Raw genomic sequence first — 12,811 nt, 5'->3', positions numbered from 1 at the left:
TGCCTGATATTAAGACTTATTCTAAAAGCAAAGAATTTATAAAGTTTTTAAAAATCAAGATAGTGTGTTATTGGCAAAAGGATAGACATGTAAGTCAATGGAACACAATACAGCATGCAGAAAAGATGGAATTGCAAAATATTCATCATTGCAGAACATTTCCCAACAGAGGAAATATTCAACAATTCCAATTACCTCTTCTGTTTACAGTTTCAAGTCAGCTTAATTCCCAGTGACTTAGCCTAAGATAAATTGTAATAATAATGAATATGTTTAAAACTAAATTCTACATTAGCCTTTCCTTGACTAGACTACACTTATCTGATTTCAAGTCTTCTTGCTATCTGCCTCTGATCCCCCTGTAGTTTTAGGAAAACTCCTTTGCCCTTCAAGTAACCAGTCCAGGCACTAACCATATACCACCCCAAGTCTGAAACAGCTGCAAGGATTGTTCTTTCCAGTGCTTGTGCTTTCCCCTTCCTGCCTTTACTAATTTTCTTTCTCAGGCACATCATCCATCTCCCTCCCTCAGTTGTTTTTGGTTCCACAGTTTCCTTCTTTCTTATTTCCCTAAACTATGAATCAGTTTAAACCTGCAGTAAGTTGCCCTATTCATGAGGTCTGTTCCTGCAACACAATAGAGGCTTTATTGGTTACCTGCCTGGAGCACTCTTTCCCCTCATCTTGGCATGTCCAAACCTGTCTGGACATGAAGGTCTCCAGCCAAATGTCTTTTCAAGCAAGTCTTCCTGGCTGTCTACCTCTCTACCCTGCATCATTTCTAAATTCCCAGTTTTTCAATTCTCTTCAAAGCTTTATCAGTCTCCATCTATCTTGTTCATTCCTCTCTTTGCTTTATTACTTTCCTCTGGTAGCATTTCTATACATTAATAACAAAGTAGCAGAAAGACAAATTAAGAAAAACAATTCCATTTACAATTGCACCAAATAGAATAAAATACCTCAGAATAAACTTAACCAAAGAGGTGAAAGATCTGTACTCTGAAAACTATAAAACGATGAAAGAAATTGAAGATGACACAAACAAATGGAAAGATATTCCATGCTCATGGATTGGAAGAATTAATATAATTAAAATATCCATATTATCCAAAACAATCTACAGATTCAATGCAATCCCTAACAAAATAGCAACAGGATTTTTCACAAAACTAGAACAAATAATACTGAAATTTGTGTGGAACCACAAAAGTCCCTGAATAACCAAAGCAATCTTTTTTTTTTTTTAAGCCAAAGCAATCTTGAGAAAGAATAATAAAGCTGGCAGTATCACAATCCCAGATTTCAAGATATACTACAAAACTGTAGTAATCAAAACAGTGTGGTTACTGGTATAAAAATAGACATATAGACATAGATTAATGGAACAGAATAGAGAGCCCAGAAATAAACCCATGACTATATGGTCAATCAATCTATGACAAAAGAAGGCAAGAATATACAATGGGGAAAAGATAGTATCTTCAATAAATGGTGTTGGGAAAACTGGACAACTACATGCAAAAGAATGAAACTGGACCACTTTCACAATATACAAAAATAAATTCAACATGGATTGAAGACCTAAATGTGACAGCCGTAGCACCATTTGTCTAGATGTGTCTTCTAAGGCAAGGGAAACAAAAGCAAAAATAAACTATTGGGACTACATCAAACTAAAAAGTTTCTGCACATCAAAGGAAACAATCAACAACACAAAAAGGCAGCCTGCAGAATGATAGAAGATATTTGCAAATGATATTAATTTCCATCTTCCTTTGTCTAAAGCTCCATGAGAGCAAGGACCTTATCTGCTAAAAGATGACATTTGTCTTAGGTTTACAATAAAATGAGTTAACCTGAGGGGAAAGTCTGTAAGCAGGATGTCCTTGTTTCCTCAGAATAGTCCATGTTATTTCGATGTCGTTATTTACAACATTCCCTTTCATTCTCAAAAGTATGCCTGGTGGATGGTGAGAATACCTTTCTCTGTGTCTCTTGTCTTTGGGGCTAAGCAGTAAGAATTATAACTTTATATGATCAGTGCTCTTTATAACCATATCTCTCTGATACAGTGAATCTGTCACCCTCATTATAGATTTGATTTAAAGCAGGGAATGGAGGTGGGGTAAACAAACAAACAACTATAAATGACAGCCATGTTCAGTTAATATAAAATTGTTTCTCTGCTATAAAGATGTATTTCAAAGTCAAAACCATGATGACATACCACCTCACACCTGTCAGATAGCTAAAATTAACAACACAAGAAACAACAGGGGTTGGCAAGGATGTGGAGAAAGGGAACGCTCTTGCACTGTTGGTGGGAATGCAAACTGGTGCAGCCACTCTGGATAACGGTATGGAGGTTCCTCAAAAAATTAAAAATAGAACTACCTTGTGAACTAGCAATTGCCCTACAGGTATTTACCCAAAGGATATAAAAACACAATTTTGAAGGGGTACGATGTTAATAGCATTATCAACAATAGCCAAACTATGGAGAGAGCCCAAATGTCCACTGACTGATGAATGGATAAAGAAGATATAGTGTACACACACACACACACACACACACACACACACACACACACCCACCCCACGCGATGGAATATTACTCAGTCATCAAAAAGAACAAAATCTTGCCATTTGCAACAACATGCATGGAGCTAGAGTGTATTTTCTAAGTGAAATAAGTCAGTTAGAGTAAGACAAATACCATATGATCTCACTTATATGTGAAATTTAAGAAAACAGATGAACAAATGGGAAGGGGGGAAAGAAAAAAAGGAGAGGGAAACAAGCCGTAAAAGACTTAACAATGGAGAACAAACAGGGTTGATGGAGGGAGGTTGGTGGGGGGATAGGCTAGATGGGTGATAGGTATTGAGGAGGGCACTTGTTGTGATGAGCACTGGGTGCTGTATGTAAATGATGAATCACTGAATTCTACTCCAGAAACCAATATTGTACTGTATGTTAACTAAATAAAATTTAAATTAAAAGAAGATGTATTTCACTAGTTCTAGTAAATTCAAAATATTCTAGCATATGGAAGGCTGATAATTTTTTTAACTGAACCCTTATTAATGAGTGTTTCAATTTTTTCCAGTTTCTTCCTTTTTTTTAGATTTATTTATTTGATAGAGATAGATAGCATGAGTTGGGGGAAGGGCAGAAAGAGAGAATCTCAAGCAGACTCCCTGCTGAGTGTGGAGCCCAATTTGGGGCTCCATCTCACAACCCATGAGATTATGACCTGAGCTGAAACCAAGAGTTGACACTTAACCAACTAAGCCACCCAGGCACCCCTCTAATTTTTTCTTTACTAACAATGTTGTGACAATGAACATTCTTATATATTTAGTTTTGTATACATGTGCGAAATTTCATCAGGATAAATTTCTATATGTAAAATTGCTGGTTCAAATAGTATACACATTTACAATGCTGATGGTTATTGTCTAGGGCCATTTTAAACCGGAAATTAATATGGCAATCACCTTTCACTAAAGCAAGCTTGTATTTCAGTTGTAATTTTAGAGTAACACACGTGTATTTTACACATACATTCAAATCTCTCTCTAAGGAAAAATTTTTAGGTATCCAAACTATATAATTATCTTTGCATTCCCGGCTTTCATTTTAATGATCTCTAATGAATGAATATGGAGTGAATTCATGGATCGTTAGCAGTGATATGCCTTTTTTTGTTAATTTTAGGCTATTTAATGGTCACAGATGGATCCCTCATTTACACATTTGTAGACAAGAGACCCAATATCTACAAACGTAAAGATATAGTTGTACACTAAACTCTGAATTAAAGTCATTTTTTGGGTTTTGTTTTGAATCACACACTAAAATCACAACACATTGGAGCCATGAGAAATCCTTAACTGGCATGGCTCAATTTATAGTTTGGGATGCAGATAAGGCACCACTCAGGTGGGTTCCCAAAGTTGAACATGTGACCTCTCACATGCCCAGCGAACAGGAAATACCACATCCTTCCCTGGAAGCTCCTTCCCTGGATATGCCAGGGCCATTGTGGTCACTTCCATTTGTGCTTCTGGAGTCTTAGCAGAGATGTCCCCTCAAGGCCAGGGGACTCTGCTACCCCACAGGAGGTTGGTGGCTCCCAAGGAACAGCTAGTGTAGACTTTTTCTTGGGCCGCTGCTCTTCTTTGAGGGTCCAGAGTGAAGATCCCCAGCCCTTGTGAGTAAGTTCCACCAGGAGCGGGCTCCAGGCAAACCTGGTCTGGATGCCCATCCTTGTCACTCCTCACGCTCCCCCACACAGCCACTTCTCCAGGACTCATGCCTGCTACCTGATTCCTGGTCTGGGGTCAGTCCTCGTGTGCACTGATTTACAGCCTCCTTTTGAATTCCTAAGTCTGTGCAGAGGCTAGGCTGGTGGTTCTATCTTTTTTCCTTGGTGGTGAGTTAATCTGAGGGGTCTTGTGGCCATTTCCTGACTCTGAGCTTTGCCCAGGGCAACCTCCCAGTCCACTCCAACTAGTTTTAATTCCTGAGACAAGGTGTTGGGGTCTTGATGCCTTCCCACCTTCATCCTCTAAGAGTGTCTTGGGCTCCAAATGCAAATTTGGCTACTTGCTACCAATCTTCAGGCTTCAGATCTCAGTACTTTCTCTCTCCCTCACACACAGATATTAAATTCCATTTTATCCATCTATCCTACTGGAGATCATTTAAGCCTGGTCCCCTCATTTTAAAAATGAGGAGGGGCGCCTGGGTGGCACAGCAGTTAAGCGTCTGCCTTCGGCTCAGGGCCTGATCCCGGAGTTATGGGATCGAGCCCCGCATCGGGCTCCTCTGCTATGAGCCTGCTTCTTCCTCTCCCACTCTCCCTGCTTGTGTTCCCTCTCTCGCTGGCTGTCTCTATCTCTGTCAAATAAATAAATAAAATCTTTAAAAAAAAAAAAAGAGTCCTTGTCTTCTAAATCATAATTCAGAGCTCTTTTCTTTTTTAAGAATTTATTTATTTGAGAGAGAGAGAGAGTGAACTAGAGCACGAGAGGGGTGGTTGGGGAGAGGGAGAAGTGGGACTCCATCCTAGGGCCCCAAGATCATGACCTGAGCCGAAGGCAGATGCTTAACTGACTAAACTACCCAGGCTCTCCCAGGGCTTTGTTATTTCTAAATGAGATGTTTCTATTTTGTGGGGTTCTCTGGTGAGTTTTGACATTTAAGCCACTCACTCTCTAGCATTCTTGGCCACGTTCCATGCTGCGCAGCTGAAATATGCTCAGACGTGCTGCATACCTTTTTATTTACCTAGTAGTGATTTCCAGAGTCAAAACCAAACTGCTCATTAAAATCAGCTGCTCTTTCAGAAAACCCACATCTGTATTCCCCTCCATTAAGATAGAATAATCAAGGGCTAGTTCTGAGCACACTCATTGCCCTAGAATGTGCTTTGCTGCTTCGCTGTGACCCAGTGACTCTAGAAAGTTCTTGTGCTGCAGCCCAGCCTTTGGCGCATGTTTCCTCAGCTCCTCTGGACTCTCCATTGGGTCAAACCTTTTCGAGCTGCTTTTGATTCTGTCTCATTCAAAACATTTGTCACTCAATGGACAGCTTAGGGAAGCAACTGGAAAGCAATTAGAGAGGTAAGAAATCATTCTGAAAAGCAATCTCAATCCACCAAGTCGTGGTTCTTATTTTCTGGGTCTGGAATCCTCATCTGTGGCCTGGAATTCCAGGTATAGGCCCATTCCTCAGGCTGGTTGCTAGCTTTGGGTGGAATGTGTAGTTCGAGAGTGAACAGGTCATGGTTGGGGGCGGGGGGAAGGGAAGGGTAGTAGGAGTGTTCACATTTAGTTCTTTCCCAAGGAATTCTATTTCAAAAAGCCTAGAGTTGGGGCGCCTGGGTGGCTCAGTTGGTTGTGTCTGCCTTTGGCTCAGGTCATGATCTCAGGGTCCTGGGATTGAGCCCCATGTCAGGCTCCCTGCTCAGCGGGGAGCCTGCTTCTCCCTCTCCCTCTGCCACTCCCCCTGCTTGTGCTCTCTCACTCTTTCTCTGTCAAATAAATACATAAAATCTTTAAAGAGAATAAAGCCCAGAGTTTTGCTCTGTATTGTCAGAATGTGCTTAGTTGACCTACCTAACATTGGGTCAGACTCCCAGCCAGCATTTTGTCAGAATGCCATTCTACAAAGACAGCTTCCAGAACTTTCTGAAAAGTACCTTTCAAGAAATCATGCTTCCATCTTGATCTACCTTTATTAGTTGACATGCAGAGAAAACTTATTTCTCTAGGTTTGCACCCATAATTTTACTAAAGTGTAGAAATCCCACTCTCTGTTTTCCATCTTAGCTCATCTCGGAGAGGTTCTCAACCCTGGCAGCACATTGAGTCAGCGAGGGAGCTTTTAGATATTGCCAACGCCCTGGCCACACCTCAGAGCAATGAAATCATCCCCACTGGGGGTGGGACCTAGCCTTCAGTACTTTTTAAAATTCTCAGATGATTTCCGTTGTGGAGTTTGGGTTGAGAACCACTGCCTAAAAATTACTGCCTGCAGGCAACAGTTTGCCTGAATGCTGAACTTAAGCTTTGTGAGGGTAGAAACTGGTTTGTAAACTCTTGCTCCTCTCTGATACCTACAATACCTCCTGGCCCATGGGTAATAACTATTTACTGATGGGATGAATTCATGCGTATTCTGAACTTCATAAAGCTGTAGGTAAGGAAGTGGTCTCCCTTTGGTCTAGGGATAATGTTACACATCCACAGTCATGGCACGAGTCAGTTTTAGAGGCTTCTATGTACCCTGGTTCTTAAATTACAGGATCATGAAAGGTTCATGATGCTGGGGGTGGCCTGGTGTGCCAGGGCTATGGAGACACCCAGGGGGATCAGCACTGTGGTTATTTACCAACTGGAATGAAAATATTTTAATATTTTAATATAGGTCCTCTTGTACTCATGTATAAACAGGCCACAATGGTTTAAGTTTGGGTCCCTCTGTTGTCAGGGATTTCCTAGTCTCAAAAGCTGTATGTGACCTGGTGCTGTCTTCTGTCATTGTCCACTTCCTTCCCCTTGCGTTCCAGCCACACTGGCTTTCTCTGTGTTTTTGAACACTGTCAAATGCCTTCTTGCCTAAGGGTCTTTGCATTTGCTGTTCAGTCTGCTGGAACATTCACCCGATGGGAGGAGCTGCCAAGTCACGTTGCAAAGGGCATAAAAACAAAAATGGGAATGACAACAGCCAATTTGGCAAACAGTCTACCACAAGGCCCCTTTAGGGAAATATTCAGTCTCTTAGATAAAATGCTCAGTACCTCAGAGTTCTTTCTCTCTGTCTCTTTTTCTCTGGGAGTGCTCAAAATCATTCTATTTTGGCTGCCAGAATCTGAATATTCACTGTTTTTCTTTATGCAATAAAATTGTCTTTCCTCCCTTTTTTACTCCATTCTACCTGTCCTCCTCCTTTCCCCGATAAATGCTTTATACTGGCTAAGGAGATGCTTCACATGAACGTACAGAGGAGGAATGCACATTTGTATGGCCTAACATATTATTCTAGTTATGGTAGTTACTCACAATGGGCTCAGGAAATAGGCTGAGTACTTCCTACACATTGTCCCATTTAATCTTCACAAGACCTTATCTTACACATAAGAAAACGAGACCTTCAGTGGTTGAAGAAACATTTACTTAGGTAAATGGTAGAGCAGGATTTGACCTCAGGGCTGCCTGACTCCATAGCCCACGCTCTTCATCCTTACCCTCTCTGTGCTTCTCTGTGAGATCATCACCTGTGAGGTTCCCTTTTTAAAGCTCTAAAATTCCTATTCGTTTGAAGCTTGTTTACTGCTCTAAGAAGCATGCACTAAGGGCATACTGCCCAGCTAAAACCTAAAATACAGCAAACAGAAGCATGACGCAGGAGGTGACTGTAATGGCAAACAAATCACAGAAGAATAATAGGATGGCCTCCATACAGGAGGCTTTTATTAATCCAGGGAAGTGGCAGTGATTGCAGCACGAAGCACAGTCTAGCAAGAATGGGCCAGCAGGCTGAATTATATTGGAATATCTTATCTTCATGTTGGGCACATAAGCAAGGGTACATATTATATGCATGATTATTTTTCTTTGGGTTGAGGCATGTTTATGCAGTAAATTTCTCTTGGGGGTACAGTATCCCGTTTAGGCTTCTCGCAAAACCATGGTTTCCTAGTCCTAAATTCAACATGGTTGAAAAAGATGTTTCTTCACAGCTTCTATCATGTCTACTTAATCCTAAATTATTAATAGTTTCAATTTATTCCCAAGAAGCTACTATTTTCTCTCTAAATATTCAAGAGGAAGATTTGAGTGAAAAAAAAAATGTTAGCATTTGTGTTTTTTTCCCCTCATACCATTCTGTTAAAAAATAATGACAAAATGTGGTCCCTGGATCATAACATACATATCACCTGGGAAACTCGTTTGAAACAAATTCATGGGACTCACCCCAGTCCATATGTGGTCTCTTAGAAGCTTTATAGTTTCAAGTTTTTGTATGTAGGTTTATAATTCATTGCATATTATATTTTTCCATATACTTTTCTGGTTGTACCAGCATTATTTATTAAAAAGACTTTTGTCCAAAATCAATTAACTCTAAATGTGTGATCTATTTCCAGTCCCTCTAATCTGTTCCATTTATCTATTTATCCTTCACCAGTACCACACTGTCTTGATTACTATACCTTTATTTATTTTTTTAAAAGATTTTATTTATTTCTTTGACAGAGAGCACAGGCAGGGGGAGCAGAGAGGGAGAGGGGGAAGCAGACTCCCTGTTGAGCAGGGAGCTGGACATGGGGTGGATCCCAGGACCCTGGGATCATGACCTAAGCCGAGGCAGACACTTAACCTAATGAGCCATCCAGGTACCCGATTACTGTACCTTTATAAGAAGTCTTGAAATCAGGTGGGATAAATCTCCAATATAGTTCTTTTTTTTTTTCCCCCATTTCCTTAGATTATCTGCAGTTTCTCTCAGTAATGCTTTGTGGGTTTTTGGTGCGTAGGATTTGCATATCTTTTGTTAAATTTATTCCTAAGTATTTTGTGTACATATATAAACCATCACTACTGTCCATTTCCAAAACTCTTTTCATCTTCCCAAACTGAGATTCTGTACCCATTATAGACCCATTAAACACTAAGTCCCCTCTTTTTCCCTTTCCTCAGCCCCCAGCAACTGCCATTCTACTTTCTGTGTCTATGAATGTGACTGCTTCAGTCGCCCCATTTAAGTGGAATCATGCAGCGTCTGTCCTTTTGTGACTGACATATTTCACTTTACAAAATGTCTTCAAGATTCACTCATGTTACAGCATGTGTCAGAATTTCTTTCCTTTTTAAAGGCTGAATAATATTCTATTATATGTATATGCCATATTTTGTTTATTTATCTATCTATGGATTCTTGGGTTGATTCTACTTTTTGGTTATTGTGAATAATGCTGCTATGAAAAAAAACTGTACAAATATCTGTTTGAATCCCTGCTTTCAATACTTTTTAGTATAAACTTAAGGTGGTATTTTTAAGACTCTGTTTTCCAAATGCTTATGGACAAAATATAGAAATACACTAGTATAACACTGTGTATTAACTATACTGGAATAAAATTAAAAATAAAATAAATTAAAAATTTTAAAAATATAGAAATGCAGTTGATTTTTGTATTATCAATCTTGTATCCTGTGACTTTGCTACAATTATTAGTTCTACTAGTTGTTTAAAGATCCTGTACAATTTATGCATATAAATTAGCATAGCATATAGCCTTGTTGACTGCAAATAAAGATGATTTTACCTCTTCCTTCCATACTTCATGCCTTTTACCTATGTTTTCTTGCTTTAATGCATGGTTAGGACCTTATGGACAATGTTTAGGAAAAGTAGTGAGAGAAGCTATCCTTGCCTTGTTCCCAATCCTCGGGTGAAAGTGTTCAGTATGTCATCATTAGGGAAAACATTAGCTGCATGGTTTTTCGGTGCATTTTATCAGATAGAGGGAACTCCTTTCTATTCCTGCTTTGATGGGAGTTTTTTAAAAAACAGCTTTATAGTGGCATAGTCGATATACAAAAAACTGCATATGTTTACACGTATACCTTGTATTATTGCACTTTGCTTCATTGTTCATCACAGATAGTGTATTTTTTACAAATTAAGGGTTTGTGGTAACTGTGTATCAAGCAAGTCTATTGGTGCCATTTTTCCAATAGCATTTGCTCATTTTGTGTTTTTGTGTTCCGTTTTGGTAATTTTCATATTTCAAACTTTTCCCATATTATTACATTTTCTGGTCATCTGTGATCAATGGTTACAACTCACTCAAAGCTCAGGTGATGGTTAGCATTTTCTAGCAATAAAGTATCCTTTAATTAAGGTATGTACATTGTGTTTTAGACATAATGTTCTTACACACTTCATAGACTATAGTATAGTGTAAACATAACTTTTATATACACTGGGAAACCAAAATATCCCTTTGACCCACTTTACTGTGATATTTGCTTTATTGCAGTGGTTTGGAACTCAACCTGAAATATCTCCGATGTCTACCCATACACAATTTGATGAGTCTGAACATAGGCATACACCTGTGAAACTACAGTCAAGGTAATAGACATATCCATCATCTCCAAAAATTATCATGCATGTATAGTGAATTTTGCCAAATACCTTTTCTGTGTCTATTGAATAAATCACCAGCAAAGGGCAGTGAATTTTATGATTCAACTCCTGAGGTAAGGTGAAAGTCCCCACTGCTTTGTGAATTCAGCTGCCTGAACAAAATTAAGATTTTATAAACTAACAAAGAAGAGAAATTGATGGTTGTGATGGCAACCAACAGCAATGTTCATAATACACCCTTTGACTCTCAATTTTGGAATTTTGTGAAGCTTATATTGCAACTGAATTAATAACTTGCTACATTTGACATCTTGTTTCATCTATCCCTCCTGCTCATGCAGCCAGACTTGTCTTTCTAAAATACAGGTCTGACCATTTTACAGCTTTGCTCAAAAAACTTGCTACACTACAGAAAAAAATTCCACAGTATGGCATCCAGTGCCTTTCTGGATTTGGCTCCCTGTTGTCTTTTTAATAGTATCTTTCAGTGTACTTCTATCTGCCTCATCACCCAACATTTGCCCTTCCTCTGACATGCTGTGCATTCCTACGTGTATCATTGCTGGTAATGCCTTTGACCTTCTTATTACTCCCACAATCCACTCATCTTTTAAGACCTAGCTTAAATGCAGCCTCTTCCATGATGCCATCCACAGTATTTCCAGTTGCTACTGATTTCTATTATCTCTGTGCTCTTATTGTACCTGTAATGCTCTCTTGTAGGATATTTAGTGGAAAATGTGTTTGTATTATGTTTTCCTCAGCTGTGTAGCCTTACATTGCCACATATAGGGATGGCAGATATCACAGAAGCCACAAGTCTTCATTTGTGAGCCTATGAAAGGTATTACTAAATGATTACAGCATGATTTTCCACCACGCCTAAATGCACTTCAAGACACCTCAGAACATTGTTAATTTATTAATTAATAACTGCTTCAGGCAGTTTTTACCAGTTGATTAAATGAAATCTGCATTCTATCTCTAGCTAAATTTATGACCTTGTTCCTAGCAAAAACTGAATCCGTTGTTTAGTTGAACTTCACTGCATAGACTCCAGGGGTGGTTTCCACCAAGGACTCAATTTATTTGGGAAAGGTAGAAGGCTAGAGGATTATAGCAGATTATAGTGCTCTAGCATTATAGCATGTGGAGGAACTGACCACATGGAAGGAATCTGTTAGGAAGAGTGACAAGCTCTTGCTGAAGAGAGGCCAGGCTGTCAGACCGATTTTCTTTTCTTTCAAGAAACTCACCAGGAGACCTTGTTATTTTCTTGGTTCAGAATCCGAGAATCAGATGAAGGTCTGCATCAACTGTGTGTAAGGCCATGCTCTGGGAATCTCATGGGCCAAGGGGAGGAGTGAGAGCGTTTCCAAATGTCACAATCCATTTCATTACTGTGGGGTAAATTTCATCAGACATGGCCATAAGTTTCCCTCTGGGAATGGCAGGTGTCTGCAACAAATAAAACTCTTTAAACCATACAGACATCAGTCTGACTAATGTTCAAAAGTTAGTTTGGGAGATGACAAAGTCATTAGGGGTTTCCTTGAAGAGAAGGTCAGTTTTGACCATTTGTCAAGTTCTTGGAAACCATTCCAAGGCCACGCTGACCAATACAATGGCCATTAGCCACATTTGGTTTATTTAATTGAAGTTAATTAAAGTTAAATAAAATTAAAACTTTAGTTCCTCAGTAACACTAGCCACATTCTAAGTGCTCAACTAGCCACATGTGGCTAGAGGCTACCACATCAGACAGAGCAGATATAGAACATTTCCATCATTGCAGAAAGTTCTAGTGGACAACACTGGTCTAAGGCCTCCTGCAAAAAACTTAAACTCCTTTGCACTGTAGCTTGGAGTTGCTGCAGAAGTTTTGGCTTACGTGGACCAATTATATTCTTTTGTATTTCTATTATGTGTATCATGTAACTATTTTATTTATATTTATTCACCTAAATAAGTGCTTTTTTCTCTTTCAAGGCCTTTCTGTTTAATGTCCCAAAATATCAAGGAAGTATTTATTCCCCATAGTTAGAGGTCTGTGTGGTAAGCAAGATTCTATTATTTATATTCTGTTGTTTTTTTATGGTGGTTAATATCTTCCCTGATCCCTATGAGTGCCTTTTTGCAA

The 12,811-nt window shown here is 39.2% G+C and overlaps 1 protein-coding gene across 3 annotated transcripts in view; it reads left to right on the top strand.

Annotated features, from left to right (window-relative positions):
- TMEM108 (transmembrane protein 108) overlaps nucleotides 1–12,811 on the top strand; it is a 658,034-nt gene that overhangs the window by 60,533 nt on the left and 584,690 nt on the right. For all 3 annotated transcript variants that reach the window (XM_057315897.1, XM_057315896.1, XM_057315902.1), the window contains exon 2: nucleotides 10,562–10,656. The gene's annotated coding sequence lies outside the window, so the exon portion shown is untranslated. The remainder of the gene's footprint in view (nucleotides 1–10,561; nucleotides 10,657–12,811) is intronic.

The sequence above is a fragment of the Ursus arctos genome, unplaced genomic scaffold (assembly GCF_023065955.2).
Source record: "Ursus arctos isolate Adak ecotype North America unplaced genomic scaffold, UrsArc2.0 scaffold_20, whole genome shotgun sequence".
Taxonomy (NCBI): domain Eukaryota; kingdom Metazoa; phylum Chordata; class Mammalia; order Carnivora; family Ursidae; genus Ursus; species Ursus arctos.
The sequence above is the reverse complement of the archived record's forward strand: the minus strand, read 5'-3'. Positions and strand labels throughout refer to the sequence as shown.